Source organism: Hibiscus syriacus, unplaced genomic scaffold, assembly GCF_006381635.1.
Source record: "Hibiscus syriacus cultivar Baekdansim isolate YM2019G1 unplaced genomic scaffold, ASM638163v2 tig00017446_pilon, whole genome shotgun sequence".
NCBI classification, from domain to species: domain Eukaryota; kingdom Viridiplantae; phylum Streptophyta; class Magnoliopsida; order Malvales; family Malvaceae; genus Hibiscus; species Hibiscus syriacus.
The window spans coordinates 120,960-146,077 of record NW_024062407.1 but is presented as its reverse complement, the minus strand read 5'-3'; positions in this window follow the sequence as shown (position 1 = coordinate 146,077).

Genomic DNA, 25,118 nt, shown 5'->3' with positions numbered 1-25,118 from the left:
ATGTCCATTGGTTCCTCAATAGATATATACATCGAATCATGAAAGGTGATGACTCATGGAATGGTGATGTCCTTATAATCCTCATAAGTCACGTCCTTTGGATGAATAATCGCCTCCATTTGTCTTTCATTAGGCACAACTCTTGATTCTTGAAGGGTTACGTCATTTGGATGAAGAATCGTCTCCCTTTGTCTTTCATTAGGCACAACTCTTGATTCTTGAAGGGTTACATCTTTTGGATAGAGAATCACCACTCTTTGCTTTTCATTAGTCGAACCTCTTGGCTCTTGAAAGGTCACGTCTTTAAACCTCCCAGTTTGATAAGTTGTGTTGCTTGGAACTTCCTGAAAGTCAAAGGAAATTTCTACATTTTCAAGGTTAGAAAAATCTTTATCAATCTTGAGACTCGACAATAAGTATTTTTGTGACAAGAACTTAGATGTACAAGTACTCGCTTTTGGACTAGTTTCCTCCTTACTTGATGTTGATTTTCCTTTCCTCATGGCCTCAACAATTTGTTTCATCTTGATTTGATCAATTTGGACTAGCTTTGGCATCAAAGGTGTTAGGATAATTTATTTCCCTTCATGTTTGAACGAGTATTGATTAGTAAAACAATCTTGGATGGTCCTCTTATCATATTGCCATGGTCTTCCAAGGAGCAAATGGCTAGCATGCATAGGAACAATATCGTACATAACCTCATCCTTGTACTTTCCAATTGAAATAGAAACCATAACCTATTTATTCACGTTAAGTTCTTCTCGTTCATTAAGCCATTGTAGTTTGTAGGGATTTGGACGCTTCAATGTTTTTAAGCCTAAATTCTCCACCATGATGGTACTGGCAACATTAGTACAACTCCTACCGTCTATGATCATGAAACACACCTTTTCATTCACATGGCATCGAGTATGAAAAATGTTTTCCCGTTGTGTATTATCTTCCATCACTTGAGTATTCAGACTTCTTTTAACCACAAAAGCTTCACTTTCCACGAGAGCACTAATTTTTATTTCTTCATCGACTTCTGTTGGTGGTGATTCTTCTTACTCATGGTCAGATTCAATTTCACCATTTCCAAGTAGTAACATGGTGTTTCGGTTGGGACATTGTGTAGATACATGACCCCTCCCAAGACATTTAGAGCACCGAATGTCTCTTGATTGTTCAGGGGTCTCTTTTCCTCGGCTATCCTTGTTGAGTTGTGGAGCACTGGATGATTCAGCCTTCTCTTTGGTAGGAGTAGAGGTAGATTTCTTCAAGTTGTTTGGGCTCCATCTTGAAGGTGTTGGCATGGTAAAACAAAATATAGATTTTCTCCGTAATTTCCTTTCTATCTTCATAGCCATTTGCACAATTTCATCGATCTCTATGTAATGGTACAACTCCAAAGTATTGGCAATCTCTGGATTGAGTCCGACAAGAAATCTAGCCATGGTTGCTTCACGATCCTTCTCAATATTGACTCAGATCATTACCACTTCCATCTCCTTATAGTAATCCTCCACACTTCGTTGGCCTTGTTTAAGGTTATGCAGTTTCTGAAACAAGTCCCAATGATAATGAAAATGAATGAAACATTTACGAATGATACCTTTCATTTCAAGCCATGTTGAGATTGGTCTTTGTCCATTCCTCCTTCTGGTAATAGTAAGTTGATCCCATCATATCAAAGCATAATCGACAAACTCCATGGCTGCCAATCTTACTTTCTTGAGTTCGAAATAGTTAAGGCAACTAAAAACATGTTCCACCTTGCTTTCCGATTCAAGATATGCTTCAGGATCAGTTTTACCTCAGAATTGAGGAATCTTGATTTTAATGTTGCTCATATTATCATCAACATTGGAATGCCTAGCTCCTTATAACATTGCTGGTTCTTCTTCATCATAATTGTCTAGAACATCATCTTCTGGAAGAGGTTGTTACCTCCGAGGAGTATCATTATTCCGAGCTTGAGTTTGATCTCGTCTTTGGTCTAGTTTGCCATGAAGAGCATCGAATTATGTCTGAAACATTCTCATCATTTCTCTAATCAATGCTTGCATTTGCAAGTTTGGATGACCTTCATTTCCTTTAGGACTTTGAGACATGATTAGTAAACAAATAAAACAAAAGTAAACCTTACCAGCACACTCACAAAGCCTCACAAGATTCACTCAAAATAAATGATAGGATAACTCCACTTAATACTCGTGTTTACTCTGGGAATATATCTTGGCTTTTAACAATTCCCCTTCTGATCTCACTCTCTCAATTATCCTTTTTCCACTCAATTTCTCTTGCTAAGTCCTTTGAAGAACTTACTCAAAATTAGAACAAGTTAATTCTCTACTTGTGTGTGTCGGCTACAAATAGGTTAGGGTAGAAAGGAATAGAAGAAATAGAAAGATCTAAGAAATTACTCAGGGTATTTAAAAGAAAGAAAAGGTTGAAGACAAGGAAAATGAAAGTATAAAAAAGGAAGAGGTGGCTTATAATTCAAGAAACAACACTTACTGCAACCTTTCTCAAAAAACAATAAGGTTATCTTCTCTTAGTGTAGATATGCCTCTTTGATGTACTTACAATAGTAGAGAACTTTCCTAGGCTTTGCTTCTCTTTTTGAATTTCTTTTCTTCTTTTTTTCTAATTTTTGTCTTCTTTTTGTCTTTGAACTCCTTTGTTTTGTTGTAGGAGTCTTACTTTTCTTTTTGAACTTGTTTTTCTTTTTGGTTTGCACGCCAATGACACTTTTGTTATCAATCCAACTATGCTTTGAATACCGCATGTTGTAGGTTGAATCTACACTCTTTGATGGAAGTGAGTAGATAGCCATATTGTGTCCCGATATAGGATTGACAAGTAATAATGTCCTTGAATTATAAGTTTAGGCTGTAACAAAGACAACAAAGAAGATATTGATGGTCTTGAGGTTGATGTTAAAGTAGAGATGGTGGAGATGTTGTATCTCGAGCCCGCCAAGGAGGAAACAATACTAGGAAGCACAGTCTCGATCTTCAGAAACTTACTTAAAGGGTGGTGATAGTTTCTTCAACCCACTAGATATCAATCTATGAATTTAGAAATCAAGGTGAAAGGAATGACGCCACAAGTATATGAATTATACTTGCTTAATCGATAAAGTTCACAAAGAACTTTGAAGAGAAATTAACTCACAAGAGTTTGTTTAATATATGAGATGAGATGATTACAAATAAAGGCAAGCCTATCAATTTATAGGAAATGAGAGGGCTTGGCCGAATAGTCTCCTAATGATTCGGCTAGATACATGACTTTATAAAAGTACATAATGCTTTAAAATAAAGGAGAAGTCCCTTGGATTGGTGATGGTTTGGCTAACCCTTCATGGAGGGACTTGATGTTTCGGTCAAAGGGTGGGGAGACATCTTTCTTGGCCAAATGGTGCATGCTTGTTCATCTTGGCGCCATAGACACCTCCCTTGGTCGAATGATGATGTGCCTCCTCATATTTGGTGCCAAAGCTCTCATGTACAAGGCATGTGATGTGGTCGAATAGGTATGGAGCTCTAGCAGAATTATCTTGTTGATTTAGGCCTCCAATGAGTGTGATCTCTTTACCAACGTGCTCCTTGGTGAAAGGGCATCTTCATGGGTAGCATCATTCATGAAAGGTCACAATGTTTGGAAAGGTAACCCTTCATGTTTGAGCTAGTTCGGAGGTGAATAAGCTGGAGGTGAGCTGGCCATAGGTGAGTTGTAGCATGGTGAACATAATGGTAGCTCCTTGTGAAAAGGTAACTCTTGAGGTGGCAACTATTTGCGAAAAGGTACGATTTCACAAATTTTGACTTAAGACATATTTGAGGTGTCCTAAGTGGTGATGATGTTAGTGCAGCTCCCCAGCTGAAATGAGGTCATCTTACAGCTCAAATCTTCAACTCAATCCAGATATGAGCTCACGGGTTTCTGGACAACTTCTCACAAATGGTTCCTTATGCTCTCCTAAAAGTCCCCATATAAGTTTCCTTGCTGTTACATGCTCCAATTAGCTCCAATTTAGCTCCCAAGTGTTGGTCGAATGTGCCTACATACATAACATAAGGAAATAAACTAAGTATATAAACTTATATAATGTGTATAAGATAGAAATGTGTACTATAGTATATAATAATAACTTATATTTCACATATTAATGAATAATTTATTATCATAGTAACTATAGATATAATATATTTATGAAAATAACTATATTATAACATATGAAATAAGCATCTTTATGTATAAAGTTAGAAAGTTTCTTCCCTTGAAAGGTTGGAATAGTCAATATAAACATGATGCTGAATTGAATCACATCAAAGATGCTACCATTGATATGGAAGAATTAGAGCATGCTATGGAAGGAGAGGTTCTTGTTATCAAAATGAGCCTAAACGTGCAATCCAATGAAGGAGATGAACAACGTGAAAATATCTTCTATACTCCCTACCACGTTGGAGGAAATGTATGCTTTGTTATTATTGATGGAGGTAGTTGCACTAATGTTGCTAGTACCTTAATGGTATATAAACTTGGCTTGGTAACAACAAATATCCAAAACCTTATAAACTTCAATTGCTCAACAATGGAGGAGTACTCAAGGTGTCCAAGCAAGTTCGAATTTCTTTCTCCATTGGGAAGTACAAAGACGAGGTATTATGTGATGTCGTTTCAATACACGTGTAACACCCATAACCCGTATAGTTATACCTATACAGATTACAGATGTCACCTGAATTTCTAAAACCATTTTTAATTCAAAAGCGATTTAAAATTTATTTCCTTAAAATAGTAAATGATATCATAAAAATATCATATCATGTAATATGTATTCGTTATAACATATTTAAAACAAAAGATTTTTTAATAGTGAATAGTGAACAGTAACAGAGAATAATACCCGTGAACAGTTAACAGTGGGAGTATCGATACCCTTGTATCAGGGAATCGGTTCCCCTTTAACATACTGGAAATTTTTTAACAAACGTGGTTACTATTCACTTCTGATAGCCAAAACTCACACTTTGACAGCTTGGCGTATAACTTTTTATCCATAAGTATCTCAACACAATACGAAGATCAACATCATGTTCTATCTTTGACTTCGAGTATACCAGAATGTCATCAATACAGACCACCTCAAAGTAATCCAAATAAAATTGAAATACTTGATTCATTAATTCTATGAATGTTGCAAGAGTATTTTTCAAACCAAATGGCATTACTACAAACTCGTAGTGTCCATACCGTATTCTGAAAACTATCTTTGGAACATCTTCCTCTTTAATCTGTAACTAATGATATCTCATTCGAATATCAATTTTTTCTATTGAAAATTGTTGCTCCCTTTTAAGCTGATCAAACAAGTCATCAATCCTCAAAATAGGATATTTGTTCTTGATAGTTACTCTATTTAACTATCGATAATCTATGCATAATTGTACATATCCATTTTTTTATAAACAACACCGGTTTACCCCAATGTGAACTACTCGGTCAAATGCATCCTCAATCTATTAGTTCTTACCATTAGTTCTTTATTCTCTTAACTCAATTGCAATCATTCAATATGAATCCATAGATACAAGATTAATACCATGATAACCATTAATATTGAATTCCACATCTCAATCTGGAGGTAACCCATAATAATAAATCTAAAAAGACATATGGAAATTCTCGTGTTATGGAAATATCATATGATCTTACTTTAGATACTTGAGTATCTATCACCTTAGCTACAAAAGATATTCATCCTTTTTATATCCTCTTAATCTCAACCATTGCTGATATCACTTATTGATGATTTAACATTTTCATCAATCGTTAAAATTTCCTATTTCTCTGCATTTTTTTTAAATTATTCGCTTATGGCGACTATTAACCCAACCTTAATGCAGAAACAACCACTCATGATCAAAATGATCTAAACTCATTAATGATAATCCCATCGGATTCATCAATAACATAAGCTCCTGAATCTTTATTGGACATTTATTAATTGTCCGTCTAACACTTGTATCATAACTGTGACCTATGGGTCTTCCGCTATAATATCACTCGATAACAAGTAGAATTGAATATTTCTACTATAGAATTCCTTATTTGCTTCTTAAGGAAATCTGTATAACTTGTCCAGATCCAAAGATAATATTTTCAAACAGTTGAAACATTTTCCATCTCAACTGAAAGTCTAAATGTCAACTTCATTCAATAATAAAACTAGATAAATTTGTAGCAATAACTTAATAGCAGTTGATGCTATAATCACACTAGTATACAAATTTACTCCTTTTTCTTATCATTACGAACTTGACACTTTTCAAGTTCTTGAGAACCCATCTCAATCTAAACAATAATTCATTTCAACATGGAAGCCTAAAGAATCCATTTTCACATATTTACCTTCACAAGGTAACTCTATCCAGTTCTATAGACTTGATGTCTATTTTAAATCCAACTTATAACCATTTGATTCACCTATAACTCAACTTTCTTTAAACTTTTAGCGGAAATCACATTTACGGTTTACCCAATTTCTCTTACTCAAATCAATAATGTTTTAAACAATTTGATGCTTAGCTTAAATATAAGCTTAAATATTTCTCACTTATTTAAGCTTACCTAGAGAAACCTCAAAATCATCACTAGATTCAAAAATCTACTATGAATCCTTATCTGATTCGTCTTTTCTTACAAGTCCATTTAAATTTTTTTAATTGATTCTTCCCATTCAGAAACTTCGTTGAAAACTGGGCATTTCTTCCACAAAATGGAGAAAAATCCCTAACAACTTCTACCCTTCTAAGGTGTTTTACATAAATCATGTCGGTCCCTTTGAGTCGATTTTAATCTAGACATTATTTTTAACAAATTTCAACTTTCTTACCTTCGTCTTTAATTTCTGACATTTTAATATAGTCAGAATCATCATACATTAGTAAATAATAACTTTACTCCCAATAAACATCATCACAGCATATATACAACTATCAGTAACTTTTGACATCCTAGTGGCATGTATACATTTTTTAACTCAAAATAAACTCGGTTTAGTCCTAGAATCGGCTAAACCTATAGCTCTGATGCCAATAAATGTAACACCCATAACCTGTATAATTATACCTATACAGATTACAAATGTCACCTAAATTTCTAAAACCATTTTTAATTCAAAAGCGATTTAAAATTTGTTTCCTTAAAATAGTAAATGATATTATAAAAATATCATATCATATAATATGTATTCGTTATAGAAAATTTAAAACAAAAGATTTTTTTAATAATGAATAGTGAACAATAACAATGAACAGTGGGGGTATCGATACCCCTGTATTAGAGAATCGGTTCCCCTTTAATATACTGGGAAATTTTTAAGAAACGTGGTTACTGTTCATTACTATTCGCTGCTACAGTAACTTCCGAAAATTTCATATAAAACCATTAAAAATTAACCTTTCATCAATAATAATTTACCAATTTGTTTCCAAATTACTAATTGAACATTATCAAATTACATGCCACTAATAAAATCAATATTACACCATAGGATGTCTTACTGATATTGAAATATACTAGTCCATGCTTGATGTCATTTCGAACTCTTTATTCTACTACTGCTTTTTACCTACGTGTGAAAATCATCACACGCTAAGTATAAACTTAGTGAGGCAATTAAAACAATATATAGTGCAATACAATTCATGCATGAATTTCAATGACAAATTCAAAACGCCATAAAATCATGTTATTTTCATATCCAATATTTTACCATGATCAAAATAATATAAAATTTCTTACCATTTATCCCATAAGCTCGTAAGCTTATTTTACCAATATACTTACCATTTAATCCATAAGCTCGTAAGCTTATTTTACCAATATACTTACCATTTATCCATAACCATATACCATAGACAATAGCCATAAACAATAGACAATAACCCAATATATAACCCTGAGGACCCTGGGTACGTGAGTCAAATACTTGCACCGTAGTGTAATCCCAAATATGACACAGAAGGACGTGTCCACCATATGTACTAGGTATCCTTAAGTACAGTCCCGAATATGACACATAAGGTAGTGCCCACCATATACACTAGGTATCCTTTAGTGTATTCTCGAATATGCAGCTTGCTGCTGTACTCTATGGCATGTCAACTATACCATGTCCCTCAATGACTTACTTGGGCGTACAATCTATTTTATTTGATCCATCCATGGCAAAGTATATTATCAAAATTTACATTGGGTAGTTCATACCCGAAATAACATTCATGATAAAAATCATATATGTTCATGATAACATCATAAGCAAAAATCAGTGATCAATGCATTTTATTTTCAACCTTTGACATATTAAGAATATATCAAATATATGATAAATGACATAAATATCATGTCAACATAAACAAGGTCGACTTATTGCAAATCTTCCCGATGATGTATAAAACATACATGTATAATTTCATGCATGTATTGCACTAACCTTGACACTTTATAATTTCCAAAATATGTGCCTCACTATTGTCCACAATAAACCCACTTGACTTGCTTCAATCACAAATCAATCATAATCTGTATATTCTCAAATTCATAATAATACATATGTTAGTATTGTGCTATCATAAACATATCCCAAAAAAACTCCATAATATATTTGAAACTCATTATCTATCAAAATACTCAATACTTAATAATTCCTATAACATTGGAACAAACTTTTCCAATTTACCCACAATGGTCTCTTACCATTTAAATTGAATTCCAAGCATCCCAAAAATATATTCAACATTTAAACATTACTCTTCATCTTCTAATCCATTTCCACTTAAATTCTAAAATTTCCATATTCAGACAATTCACACTATCTTTAAAGAATCAGTATTCTGTGTTGATACACACACCGGATTTCAATTCCATTTCTTCCGTTGAAAACTAGACTCAAATAAGAATCTATCCATATAAATAACTCATTTTAATTCATTCTGTACAATTTATGGTGAATTTTCAAAGTTGATCAACATAATCTGTTTGCATAATCTGCTGTCCGATTTTTCTGACCTTTCATTGGTTAAAAATTCATCTCTTTGTATACACCTATAAATTGATCCCCGTTTGTTTTAAACTGAACTAGATCAATATATTAACATAATATATAAAAATTACCTCCAATTTATTTTTATATAATTTCCGGTAAATTTCCAAACTCACTGCAAAATTCAAAATATAAACTGTTTTCTTTAACTTCATCCTTAGGTTCTTCATCAATTCTTAAAACCAGTTCTTTAAAATCATCTAACTCTTCAAAACCTATAAAACACAAGATTCAACATCCCCTTCATCAACTCAAGATGAACTTGAACAACCAACAATATTATCATGCAATATTGGTACTAAAAGATAGCGTTTTTCGCATTCTATTTACAACTTACTCAAAATCCTAAGAAAATTGCTTGAAATTTGAGTTGAAGTTTTATCTTACCTTTGAAGAAGCTCATGCGTGGTTGGAGAAGAATATGAACAAATTTGGATGAAATGTGGGAAACATCTCATCTTAATTTACATTTCATTCCACTTTAAATGAATATAATATTCATTTAGCTGAGATAAGACCAAATCACCCTTAATGAATCTTCTTATTAACCATAAAACCATGACAACTCATCCTTATCATATTTCAAAGTCAAATATGAATTAATTTGACTTTCATTTCTGAAATTTCCCTTGAATTTTCAAAAATTGTGTTTTAGTCACTAAATTCTACTGCTTCGATTAAATATGAAAAATTGCACATATCTATATCAATTTCTCTGATCTAAAACATCAAAATAATATATCCAACCATTTTATTACATTCTTCAAATTTCTGTAAAATTCCAATTCGATCAGAATTACCGATTCCTTATCGAACTTTAACCTTTTCTAGTTTTTCTTTACTAAAATTCAAATTCCAAAAATATGATTTCCGTAAAACTCCACTCTCAAGAGTAAACCATCTATTTATGAAATAAAATTCTTTTTAGGAAATTTATCACTTAATTTCATCAAACGTTTCCCAATTTACTACTTTGACCATCAAACTTTCAAAATTTTCATTTTGGTCATTGTCTAAATTTTTGGTGTATTGCAGCATGCAATTTACTACCTTTAGCCTAAGGAGTTCATCATTCACACCCATCATGAGGCATTGAAAGATATTCGGGGGTAGCATAAACACAACTAAAGGCATGCCAAATGGGTATAGTTTCTTGAAACTTTTTCATATGTTATCAAGTACAAGAAAGGTAAGGAGAATATAGTTGCTGATGCATTGATGAGAAGGTATGTTCTTTTAAACACTTTGGAATCTAAGTTGTTGGGTTTTACTTTTATTAAAGACTTATATGTTTCTGACTCTGATTTTGGAGAAATTTACAAAGCTTACGAGAAAGGGACGATTGATAAATACTTTAAGCATGATGGTTTTCTATTCAAGGAAGGGATACTCTGTGTCCCTAAAGGTTTCTTGCGAGAATTGCTCACTAAGGAAGCCCATGGTGGAGGAATAATGGGACATTTTGGGATAGCAAAGATATAGGCCCAAAATGAAACGAGATGTGGAAAGGTTATCTAAGCATTGCATTACTTGTAGGAAGGCCAAATCTAAAGTCATGCCACATGGACTTTACACACCACTACCTATACAGGAAGCACCATGGATGGATATTTCAATTGATTTTGTGCTAGGGCTTTCATGCACAAAGAACAACAAAGACTCCATCTTTGTAGTTGTTGATAGATTTTCAAAAATGGCTCATTTCATTCCATGTGACAAAACTAATGATGCCTCACATATTGCTGCTTTGTTTTTTAGGGGAATTTTAAGGCTACATGGCAGACTGAGAACTATTGTGTTTGATCTGGATGTGAAGTTCTTAAGCCACTTTTGGAGAGCTCTATGGAGTAAGATTGGTACTAAGCTATTATTCTCCACCACTTGCCACCCTCAAACGGATGGTCAAACTAAAGTGGTGAATCGAGTACTATCCATGTTACTTTGATCCATCATTCAAAATAATTTGAGAACATGGGAGGAGAGTTTATCGCATGTGGAGTTTGCATACAAGCGTTCAATCCATACTACTACAGGGCGTATGCCTTTCGAAGTGCTGTATGGGTTCAATCCATTATCACCGATAGAATTGTTACCATTACCTACTAATCAAATTATGAATAAAGATGGACTTAACAATGTTGAGTGTGTTAAGAAGATTCATCAACAAGTGAGGGAGAGTATTGAAAAGTAAACTAAGCAATATGGGCAACAAGCAAATAAGGGTCGTAAGTGAATTACTTTTGAGCCAGGGGATTGGGTATGGCTGCACATGAGGAAAGAAAGGTTTTCAGCTCAACGAAAGTCCAAATTAATTCCTCGGGGAGATGGAACATTCCAAACAGTCAATAAGATTATTGACAACACATATCAATTAGCTTTTCTAGGTGAGTTTAATGTTAGTGCAACCTTCAATGTTGTTGACTTGTCCCCTTATGATATAGGTGAGATTTGGGATCAAATCGCCTTAAAGAGGGAGGGACTGATATGATCGCTAATAGCAAAGACCTAGAGAAGTAACCAAGTTGCCCCATTACACGAGCAAGGGCTAAGGAGTTTCAAGCATCCATGGAGATTATGTTTACATCAAGTTTGGAACGTGATGAAGAATGAATAATAAGGGAGGAACACTTTACGTTGCTTATGCATGAATTTGCATGATAATTTAAAGTTTGCATAACATTCATTCAATTTAATAAGTGTGTTGTTCATTCAATCATGCATTGCATTTAAATCATCTAGTTCATTTAAGGAAGTAGTTCATTAAACTATTTCATTTATCAAACTAGTTCATTTATTAAATTAACTCTTAATTGATTCATGCATGTTTTCAATTAAATATTGAATAAAGTTCACCTTTGTGTGTAGGTGCATGAGAGAAGTTGAATGGTTTCATCATATGTAAGAATGATTATCAGAATGTCTTCCAATTATGGATGTGATACATATGTGTTTGGTTCTAGAAATCAATTTGACATTATTCCTCTATCTCTTAGCTTTCCAACGCCTTTTGAATCACCTTAATCTGATATTGAGAGCTTGAGATATGATCGATTTATTGAAGACAGTGTCGGTTGGAATTTTGTTACGAGAATTTTATGCATGGATGATTTGGATGAGTTTGAGCCAAGGGAAAGTCTTTTCAGCTTCAGCCAAGTGACAAACCATTGAAGTACTCTTAATTCACCCATTCAAGGCATTCAAAGTTGATTGTTATCATCTAAATTCAAGGGTTGTTCATATTCTTCAAGGGAGCATGCAATGAAGGGTGATTTAATTCACTTGTTAAGACACCATGGAATAGCAAGAGTCTTCCACCCCTTAGATGAAGTTAAGGCCAAATTCAGCTTCAAAATGTCTAAATTCATCCCCAAAATGATCTAGAATATTCAGCCAACCTTGAAGATAAGAAGACAAAGCATTCAAGTGCATTTTTTTGCTAAATTGATGAGAATATTTTTATCATTTGAGTCTTTTCATATGCTGCTTAGAAACACTATAAATAGGCACCTTTGGGATCATTTGTAGACACAAATTTGAAGATATAAAACATATTTGATAGGTTTCTTTTATTCTTGTTCTCTTGTAGAACTTTATCGGCTTCAAGAAAGTCTTGTTGTCTTCATCCATTTCCTTTTATTATAGTGTTGGTTCCTAGCTCATCTATAGCTATTGGGTCACGTTCCATCTACTTCCACTTCGATTCTATCGATTTATATTGTTGGTTCCTAACTCCATATAGTTAGAGGGTCACAACCTGTTTTCTTTTCAATCAATTTTTCATATTACATGCCATTACCAACCCATACCTTCGTCATACTTTTATTCCATCCAAACTACAACTTCCATCATATTCCGTTCAAAGCAAGCAATTTAATCTCTTACTAGAATCACGATCAGGAAATTATATATATGATTCAAAACTCATAATCGAGATCATATCAATAACTCTTGATTTTTCCTTTCTAAACACTAAGCACCTTTTACATACCTTTTCATCTTTGGCCAAAAGAGATGTTCTTTCAAGATGCTAAGTGACTTTTCAATGGAAAAGTGTCCCATAAGTCCCCCTTTATGTGTTTTTTTGGTTAATACTTCTCACATGGAACCTTGTGGGATGCAAAGTCTCCCTTCCTTGAAAAGATATCCATCATGCTGGTAGTATTTGTCATGAGCACCTGTTTCACATAACTTATACTTTTCTCCAAAGTCCAAGTCAGTAGCATATTGTTCTTTGATGAATGAAAAACCAAGAAGTTTAGAATCCAAAGTGTTAAGTAAAACATACTTGCATGAAAGAGCATCAGCCACAATGTTATCTTTTCCTTTCTTATAGTGGATGACAAAGGGAAAAGACTCAAGGAATCAACCCATTTGGTGTGTCTCTGGTTAAGATTGTGTTGTCCCTTGATATTCCTTAAGGCTTCATGGTCAGTGTGTATAACAAATTCCCTTGGTAAAAAGTAGTGATGCCAAGTTTCCAATGCTCGAATGAGTGCATACATCTCTTTTTCATAAGTTGGATAATTCAGAGTTGTGCCATTTAGTTTCTCACTAAAGTAAGCAATTGGCTTTCCTTCTTGACTCAAAACAGCACCAATTCCATTTCTGGATGCATCACATTCAACTTCAAATGTCTTTTCAAAATTTGGCAAGGCTAATAATGGTGCCTTAGTCAAATAATCCTTGAGTTCGTTGAACACTACATCTTGTTCTTTTCCCCAATAGAAGTTTGATTTCTTCTTAGTAACCCCTAATAAGGGTGCGACAATGAACAAAAATTCAGTACAAACCTCATATAGGAACTAGCCAATCCATGGAAAATCCATACTTGATTGACATTAATAGGTTTTGGCCACTCTTGAATTGATTTATTCTTCTCTGGACCCACTGCCAATCTCTGTGGACTTATAATGAAACCTAAGATGGTAACCTGGTCAGTATAAAAAGCACACTTCTTGAGATTAGCGTATAAGTGTTCTTCTTTCAAAGTGCCAAGAATAGTTCTTAAATGTTCAACATGCTAGTTTAGGGACTTACTATATATTAAGATGTCATCAAAATAAAAAAACACAAAACTTACCAATGTAAGACCAAAGGACATGGTTCATCAAACGCATAAATGTCCTAGGGGAATTAGTTAAGCCAAAAGGCATGACTAACCACTCATACAAACCTTGTTTGATCTTGATTGCGGTTTTCCACTCATCGCCTTCTTTCATTCTAATCTGATGGTAGCCACTTTTCAAATCAATTTTGGAGAAGATGTTGGCACCACTAAGTTCATCAAGTATATCACCCAATCGAGGTATAAGGTGTCTATACTTGATGGTGATCTGGTTCACAACCCTACAATCCATGCACATTCTCCACGTTCTATCTTTCTTTGGTACGAACAAAAGCGGTACAATACAAGGACTTAAACTCTCCCGAATTTATCCTTTGTCTAGTAGTTCTTTGACTTGCTTTTGTAATTCCTTGGTTTCCTCAGGATTGCTTCTGTACGCTGGCCTATTAGGATTGGTGGTTCCGAGAATAAAATTAATTTGTTTTTTTAATTCCTCTAATTGGTGGTAAACCATCTGGAATTTCTTCAGGGAATATGTCTTCAAATTCCTACAAAAGAGTGGTGATAGAAGAAGGCAAGCCATTAGGAGGGCTAGTAAGCAGAAAACTTTCCTTATACATAAGTATAAGTATAGCTTTCTTTGTAGATAAATGTTTCCGAACATGTCTCTGTAAGAGGTTTCATCAAGGGATCAGTAATGTTGTCATCCGTGTGTACTCTACATATTTCCACATCTCCTCGATCAATGATCTCTCGAATGAGATGAAAGCGCCTAAGAATATGTTTGGATCGTTGATGAGATATGGGTTCCTTTGCTTTTGCAATGGCTCCATTATTGTCACAACAGAGTTCTACAGTATATGATATGCTGGGAATAACCCCTAATTCCGATATGAACTTCTTAATTCAAACATCCTCTTTTTCTGCTTCACTGGCTGTAATGTATTCATCCTCTGTTGTAGAATCAGCTACTGTGTCTTGCTTAAAACTTTTCCAGCTCACAACTCCTCCATTAACACAAAACACAAAACCCGATTGCGATCTTGAGTCATCCATGTCAGTTTGGAAGCTGACATCAGTATAACCTTTTATACTAAGCTCTTCCTCCCCACCATAGACAAGAAATTTATCCTTAGTTCTTCTTAAGTACTTAAGGATATTTTTAACCGCAACCCAGTGATTTTCACCAGGGTTTGCTTGATACTGGCTCGTTATGCTTAGAGCATACGATACATCTTGTCGAGTACATATCATGGCATACCTTATAGAACCAATAATCGAAGCATATGGAATCTTATTCATCCGTTATCTTTCTAGTGGAGTTGAAGGACACATTTCCTTAGAAAGAGAAATGCCATGTCTCATAGGCAAAAATCATTTATTAGATTCTTCCATACTGAACCTTTTCATCACTTTGTCTATAAATGTACTTTGACTTAGACCTAGAAGTCATCTTGATCTATCTCTATATATCGTAACTCTTAAGATATACGTTGCCTCACCCAATCTTTCATAGAAAAACAACTACTTAACTTAGTCTTAACAGTCTGTAAAGTAGGTATATCATTTCCTATGATGAGTATGTCGTCTACATACAAGATTAGGACAGAAACAATGCTCCCACTAGCCTTCTTATAAACACAAGGCTCATCTTTATTTATGATAAAACCAAACTCTTTTATTGCATCATTGAAACAAAGATTTCAGTTTTAAGAAGCTTATTTTAGTCCATAAATAGACCTCAGTAGCTTACAAACCTTTCCAGTATTTCCTGGAAAGACAAAACCTTCTGGTTGTGTCATATACACATCCTCTTCAAGTTTTCCATTAAGGAAGGTGGTTTTGACGTCCATTTTCCATATTTCATAATCATGGAATGCAGCTATTGCGAGAAGGATCCGGATGGACTTAAACATAGCTACAGGGGAGAATATTCATCACAGTTTACACCATGAACTTGTCGAAAACCTTTAGCGACTAATCACCCCTTGTATGTTTGTACATTACCATCTATGTCGGTTTTCTTCTTGAAAACCCATTTACACCCTATAGGTTTGACCCCTTCAGGTGGTTCAACCAAAGTCCATACTTGGTTTACTGACATGGAATCCATCTTAGATCTCATGGCTTCAAGCCATTTCTCAGAGTTTGGGCTAGACACTACCTCTTGATAAGTCATGGGCTCATCTTGATGCATAATAAGAACATCTCCATGTGTCGTAACGAGAAATCCAAATCTCTTAAGTGCACGATGTTCTCTTATGGATCTACGCAGTGATTGTGTTTCCAAATCTATTGAATGGTCCTCAACAACTTGTAAAACATGATCAACTTCAGGTTCATTTATTTGTTGCTCTTGAACTTCTCCAAGTTCAATATTTCTACCATTTCATTTCTTTGAGAGAAAATCTCTTTCGAGAAAAACTCCTGTTCGAGCAACAAACACTTTATTCTCGTTAGGGTTGAAGAAATATTATCCCTTAGTTTCTTTAGGATATCCAACAAATATACACTTATGAGATTTAGGTTTGAGCTTTGTAGACATATGATGTCTTACATAAGCTTCACAACCCTAAATCTTCATAAAAGACATACTAGGACATTTCTCAGTCCATATCTCGTGTGGTGTCTTTTGAACCGATTTAGTTAGAACACGATTTAGTGTGAAAGTGGTTGTTTTAAGTGCATGTCCCCAAAAAGAAGTCGAAAGATCACTATAACTCATCATTGATTAAACCATGTCTAATAGTGTTCAATTTATTCTTTCAAAAACTCTATTCCATTGTAGTGTACCAGGTGGTGTAACCTGTGAGACAATCCCACATTTTTTTAGAAGTTCATCAAACTCTATTCTTAAGTATTCTCCACCTCGATCTGATCAAAGTGTCTTAATACTCTTTCCTAATTGATTTTGTACTTCATTTTTAAATTCCTTAAACTTTTCAAGGGCTTCAGATTTATGGTGCATAAGATAAATATACCCATACGGACTAAAGTCATCGGTAAAAGTAATGCAGTAATTGAATCCACCTCTGGCTTGTGTATTCATTGGTCCACATACATCACTATGTATTAACCCCAATAAATCACTTGCTCGCTCACCTTTACTATTAAAATGAGCTTTAGTCATTTTTCGCAACAAGCAAGATTCACATACATCATATTGTTCGAAAACAAATGAATCTAAAAATCCATCTTTATGGAGTTTTGATATGCGTTTCTCACTTATATGGCCTAAACAACAATGCCAAAGATAATTTTGATTCGAGTCATTTGTTTTTGATCTCTTATTATTTATGTTATAAATGGTGTTATCTTTATCCAAAATATAGAGACCATTAACCAATTCTGCTAAACCATAAAAAACACTACCAAGATAAAAAGAACAACAATTATTCTTAATAATAATCTCAAACCCAATCTTGTCCAAACAAGAATTAGAAATAATGTTCTTAGTCAAACTAGGCACATAATAACAATCCTCTAAATTTAAATCAAGTCCACTAGGCAATGATAAAACATATGTCCCTATAGATAATGCAGCAACTCCTGCTCCATTTCTTACTTATAGGTCTACGTCTCCTTTAGCCATATTCCTTCTCTTTTGCAGTCCCTGTATAGAAGTACAAATATGAGAACCATAACCGGTATCTAATACCCAAGAAGTAGATGTTGATAAATTAACATCAATAGCATAAATAACTGAAACAAACGTTCTGTTTGCTTTTGCCTTCTTGACCTCTTCAATGTAAACATGGTAGTTTCTCTTCCAGTGTCTGGTCTTATCGCAATGAAACATTTTTCTTCTTTGCTAACTCCCTCTTTGGGTTTCAATGCATTTTTTCCTTTTGGTTTGGTCTTACCATTGCCCTTAGACTTTGCCACTACCTTTTTCTTTCCATTTCCTTTGTCTTTGTGGACCATCAGAATGGGCTTAGGTCCAACCTTTTTCATGTTACTTTCAGCAGTTCGTAGAATGCCAAGTAACTGTGGCAAAGTCTTGTTAATTTCATTCATGTTTAAATTAAGGATAAATTAGATAAAGCTATCTAGAAACGATTGCAGGATAACATCGGTAGCCAATTCATCTTTGAGAGGAAATCTCAGCTTTTCAAATGTTTGGATGAAGCCCATCATCTTGATGACATGAGCTCCTACATGAGTTCCCTCTGCAATTTTGTATTAAAATAGAGCTTTAGAGGTCCCATATCTCTCTTGACGTGCTTTCCCTTCATATATTTCTTTGAGATTTTGAATCATCTCATATTAAACCATGTCCTCATGTTGCTTTTGAAGCTCGGGAATCATGGTGGCAAGCATTAGACATCAATATCTAACATATCATCCATATGTTTCTTGAATTTGTCTTTGTCAGCTTTTAAAGCATTAGTTGTCGGTTCATCAGGAACAGGTTCCTCAATGGCACATTCCTTCCATTCCTGTTTGACAACAATTCTCAAATTACGAAACCAGTCAAGGAAGTTTATGCCATTCAGTTTATCCTTCTCAAGGAGTAATCGCAGTGATAAAGTGTTGTTTGCCATTAAATCTACAACAATGGAAATATTAAAGTAAGTAAATTTACATAATTAAATTTTATAAATAGAACATTATTTACAAATTACTCCCACTATTTCTTTCAAAATTAAAAACCCACTTTGTTTTAATTTCGGAAATATTCAGCGAAAATTTTTCTAGTGGGTGAGGATCCATAATACATCAATTTCCTAAATCAGCTTTGGCTTTTCTTTTAGGATATTAATTATTTAGGTAAGTAACACTTTACTAGTTATATCTCATGCAACTCCTCATTTTGGTGAACAACTTTTGTTCAAGTCATCTCATGACTTATCCAAATATTTAACCTCTAGGTTTCTAATCCTATTAGAATAACCTAGCTAAGTTATTACCAATATTTCAACCGGTGAGTATCACTTGCTTATTCTTCGCGTTTAACCAAGATAGATTTGTGTACCAATGCTTTGGCAAAGCCCACACAATATCGATCAAAGCCTTAACGAGGGTAAATATTGGACGGTTAAGTTAACTTAGATTATAAAGAGGGATTTGAGTAATTATCTTATCATTGTTCGTTTTAATATAGGCCCTTATTGATCTAATCAATATTTATTCTTATTTTATCATTTTATGCATTGTATACATAACAAATATAGCAATAAATAAGATGCAATGGTTATAGCCCAAAATAATGACTAAGGTGGCCCATCCCAAGCCAATGGGATAACCAAGAACCCTAAAGCCTACAACTGTTCTCTAGGCATCTTCTTACCATTCTTTTGCTCCTTGTGAATCTTCATAGGTTTACAATTTTAAAAGAAACTCGTTTTACATATGAGGGAGAAAGATGAGAAGAGAAATACAACAGAAATATAGAAAGGTACGGCTCGTAGACCGTATTTCAAAATAAATCATTGTAAATTGAAAAAGGGCTATAACCATGCATATCAAACACCGTGCAAAACAAACATATCATATATATATATACACGTTGTTATGTCTTTGTTAAAATATTTATATGGGCCTTGAATATATACTGTTAGATGAAACGACTGAAGGTTTTGTGTGTGTGTTCTCAAACTCCTGCTAAACCTAACATACCCTTTTATAGCCAAGTTACCCTAATCATATTAGGGTTTTATTATTTCAAATTAATTAAATCTATATTTAATTAATTGGAATTTAATAATCCTTTTATATCCAAGTTACCCAAATCATATTTTGGATTTTATTATTTCAAATTAATTAAATATATATTTAATTAATTGAAATTAAATATTCGGGTTTATTAAAACATATATTTAATTAACTCTAGATATATATTTTAGTAAAGTACAACAAATTGTAGATCTTTGTTCATTTCAATCCTAGGGTGTAAGCTTGTAGGTTCTTGTAATGTTAGCAGTAATTATTAGAACAATTATAATATTACATACAATGAGTGACATCTAGCAATATATCAGTGTCACCTAAGTTACAAGAAAATATGATTCGACATATCATCTTGGTGATTAACTCTTTTATGTATTACATCATTATGTCTTTTATATCTAGAATAGACACAAGTATTGGAATAATCACACTTGTATAGCCCATCTATTGTTTCTTTATATCTAGAGTAGACTGTAATAAACGAATAGTTTATGATATCTCATATCAACTTATTAGAGCATGGCCATGCGTTTCTAGTCCTACTCAATCAAGTGGCCTGTGATATATTTCCTATTATGTAGGAATGACAAATCCTATCTTAATCATACACACCCACTACATACATTGGGATATATTCAATAACAATCTTTATAGAGAAACCAGTTACGGAGCTTGTTTAACTACATCAAAACATACAACAATATATGTTGGGATAATATTGATCTCAAGTCTGAGGAGCATACATATAGTCATCACCATGAGAAATGTTATGACTGTCACATAATAATCCAATACATATGCTCATGGTCGGTCAATCCAATACATTGTTCTCTAACAAATTAATCATGTATCAATTCTTACATCTCTATGTCAATGACAACTCGTTGTCATCAATCAATAACATGTTAGTCTTAAGCGTATTATTATTGTCCATGCCCATAATAATACTTGACTAGGGATCTTTTTAATAATAACAATTATGTCATTATATGGACTTTATTATCTTCCAGTTTATGTTAAACACATATATATAAATGAAAATAATAGCGGCAATGCCTTTATTCAATAAAATCGGTAAATAAAAGTATCATTACAATCATCATATGATTGGTCTTTTGGCATACTCTAATAATCAGCACTTGCAAAAATAAACTCTCGTTGTATTATTAATCAAATAAATTTGTTTTACAAAGTTGAATGAAGTTTACTTTATATACGGGATGAGTTGTAATGGTCCTAAATAACTAATGAATAAAATAATAACAAACTAAACAGTTCTCAACTCTAATTCCTAATAATAAACTAAAAATAATATTTTAACTCAACCTTAATTTCTAATAAAATAATAAATATAATTATAAAAGATAATGCATCATTATATATTAAATTATTTTACAAATAATAAATAAAAATATTGAAAATTCATAATATTTACAAAATCCGGTATTAATCTCGTATAGGATTTTTTCTACATGCACCATCTTCACTAAAATGGCCATATCCTGAGTTTCTAATATCACATTGATGCAATTCAAGAACCATTTTAAAGATAATAGAATGAAGCTCGTATCTCAAGAAGACATGTTGACCAAATAAGATCATGATCCAATTCAAAAAGTCATCGCAATTATGTTGTTGTTTTGGTCTTCTTTTCAAAGGCTTGGACAAGTGGATCATTTGGAAGAGTTATTACTTCTTCCTTTGATGTGAGTCTTGTGATGCATGTATCATCCTCCCTTTCTTCAAAAAGATTTGACCTCGAATTTGAAACGTTAAAGGGAACAACATTAGAATTGTTTAATGATTCATTCACATTATGCTTACCGAGTAGATATGCTTTGAATCTTCGAGACTTTGTTTTTCTAATAGGTTCAAGTAGAAACATTAGTCCAAAGAAGCATGTATTATCATTATGGACTCTGGTGCATGTATCATTCCTCCCACTCCTCAAAAGGATTCGTCCTCGAGTCTAAAAATCCAAGAGGAAGAGAATTAGATGTTTTGAAAGGAAACTTGTGAAACATTTACCAAGATCAATGTGATGTGTCTTTATGAGTTTTAGTCAAGGTTTCTTCTTTGTAGAAACTGATTTCTTGTAGACTTAAAATCCTCTTTTGCATACAAGTCTTGTAATCTTATGTTTTGGTTGAAATTGAACATGGCGTCGGCTACTGTTGGCTTTCATTATGATTGCTTAAGATATTCTCTCCAAGGTTTGACTCATGGGTGACGAGAATGAGTGTTGAAAAACCATGTCAACTGGTTTGTGAAAGTAATCCCTTCAGTCTCCTAAGTGTGGTTCATGAATTAATAATTCCTGGGAGGAGATTTATGGACTGTAGAACCATTGTGGTAGTACATCGTCTACTATGTTTTGCTTACCTCGGTCTTTTAAGCACTTAAAGGAATTGTGTTTAATATCGATGACAACTTCAAACATTGTAAAAACGAGAATAAGTATATTACAATATCATTAAAACGAATAATAAAATATTTACCTTTGGACTCTTGTAAATCGTGGCTCTTAATTAATATAACATAGTGATTAGGGCTTTCAGGTAGTAACCCGTTAGGAGGGTCACCTAACACCATTCGAAAACTCTTGGTGATGGAAGATGGTGTGGGCCAGTCATGTATTGCTTTTACATTTTCATCATTTACATTGATGCCCTGTGCACAAACTATAAAGTGTGTGGAGTTGTTCAAATCATGTTTCGTCATTAAGATGGCGTCACGACTAAGGTTGTCCTGGATGTAACATTTTTGTAACAAATCTAACTCTTTGGTTTCTTCGAGATTTTTTTTAGCTCTGATACCAATTGATAGGGAAACGGTGTCGGATTAATGAATGTTGCTCTTGTTGGAGAATCAAACCTAGAAAGCTCTAGACTCGATTAAGAACAAAGGAATGAATAGGGTAAGGTGGCGGAAACAACTATGATTCTTTAAGGTTTCTTTTAGGTGCTGGAATCAAGGAAACAAGATTAGAATAATATAAACAAAATATAAAGAACTAAAAAATAAAATATGATAATCAAGAAATCAAAAGATATTCCTTATGAAAGTGAACAGTAAAGATGATTGACAGTGCAGATGAATAGGTGACAAATAAATGGATAATATCCTATCGAGCTCTCGTAGTCGCAATGAAAAAACAAACACGATAATATGGCTCTAACTAACCCTCCTAGTCATGATGAAAATGAATATTGGAGTGTGAAGATTAATCTCCCTCACAAGAACTTGAAAGAACTGCAGGAAAAGAAGCTTCGAAGGCACAAGGCAATCAGTACTTGCAAAAATGAACTCTCGTTCTATTATTAATCAAAGAAATTTGTTTTACAAAGTTGAATGAAGTATCCTTTATATTGGGGATGAGTTCTAAAGGTCCTAAATAACCATTCAATAAAATAATAACAAACTAAATAGTTCTTAACTGTAATTCCTAATAATAAACTAAAAATATTATTTTAACTCAACCTTAATTCCTAATAAAATAATAAATATAATCCTAAAAGATAATGTATCATTCTATATTAAATTAGTTTACAAATAATCAATAAAAATATTGAAAATTCGTAATATTTACAAAATCCCATATTAATCCCATATATGATTTTTCTGCATGCACCGTCTTCACTAAAATGACCGTATCTTGAGTTCCCGATATCAGATTGATGCAATTAAAGAACCATTGGAAATATAAGAGACAGAAGCTCGTATTTATAGTGACATATTGACCAAATAAAATCAGGATCCCTTTCAAAAATTTGTCGTAAGTCTGCTGTTGTTATGGTTTTCTTATCCAAGGCTTAAATGAGTGTATCATTTGGAGGAGTTATTACTTATTCCTTTGATATGAGTCTTGTGATGCATGTATAAAAAATGTTATTGATCTGGCCCAGAGTTGTCATAGTCATGTTTCCATAGTTGTTGGACTCCAATGCTAGCTTAAGTCAGCTATCATCATGTGGCTGCCTATGTACCTTCAAAAGAAAACATAACATAAGCTAAGTATTTAAAGTAATAAATATATAAAGATGTGGAGTATATGTTATAATAATAACTCATGCATCATATGATAATGAATGAATGTTATTATTATAACTATAGATTATATGCTTGAATATCAATCAATGATGCAAACCATAGGACATAATGAATGAATGCACATGTTATGATAATTCAAGTATAGTCTAATGTGAAAATGTATGCTCATAATATTATATAATGCATAAATGAGTAAATATAAGAAAAACTAAGGTACAATTCCCTCATATTGAGCTTGATGGATCTTTAATGATGTGAGTATATCATGAAGATAGTTGGTGCTAGAGGTGAACACATCACTATGTCATAAATGAGATATGAGTCATGTATTATGAATATAATAATCATAATTATAGTGTATGAAAATATTAAGTTAGAGAAAGTCCCCCTTTGAATCCTATGAAAGGTTGGAGATGCAAGGAAGATTATGATGTTGAATCGATTCATATCACCCCATCTTCTTTTAAGTGATTTGTCCATAAATCGAAAGGTGGCTTCTCCCTAGTGTCCTTCCATCCAATATATGATGCCTTGTTATCAATGGTGAACTCTCCAATAGGCACTTGTTCGTTACATGTCCCTTTGAAAAAGTATATTTCTAAAGGTCTTTCTTTGGATTATTTATACCAACAGGTACCTTTATGAAAAGATTCTTTCATGAGTCACGCCTTTCGAAAAATTATTGTAAATGTTCATGTCCTGAAAAAAAAAGAGAATCTCATAAGTAAGATATTGATTAATGATAAATAAATGAAAGTAGTACTCCCTATCTATGTTCGCTGGATGGTCAAGAGTCATGTCTTTTGAAGACATATTGTCTTGAATGATCAAATCTTTTGGTACCCCAAAAGACATATTGTTTGGTTCTTCAAAAGTCATGTCCATTGAATCATGAAAAGTTATAGCTTTTGGCACTTGAAAAGATAATTCTCTTAAGCTTCCATGGATCATGCTTCTTGGTTCCTCCATTTGACAAATTTTGTCATTTGGATTGTCCTGCAATTCAATGAAAATTTCTTTGTTTGAATAGGCACTTGTAATGTGTCCTTTGGTGATAGATCTTGTTTTTTGTATCACTCTTTGATCCGACACATCATGTTCTTTAAAAATAATATGTAATTTTTTATCTTCACTATTTAAATCATAATGATGGTTTATGGAGAGTGTAACAACCATATCTCGTATACCTTTCTATACATGAGATACATATTATAAAACTTTTTGTCATTT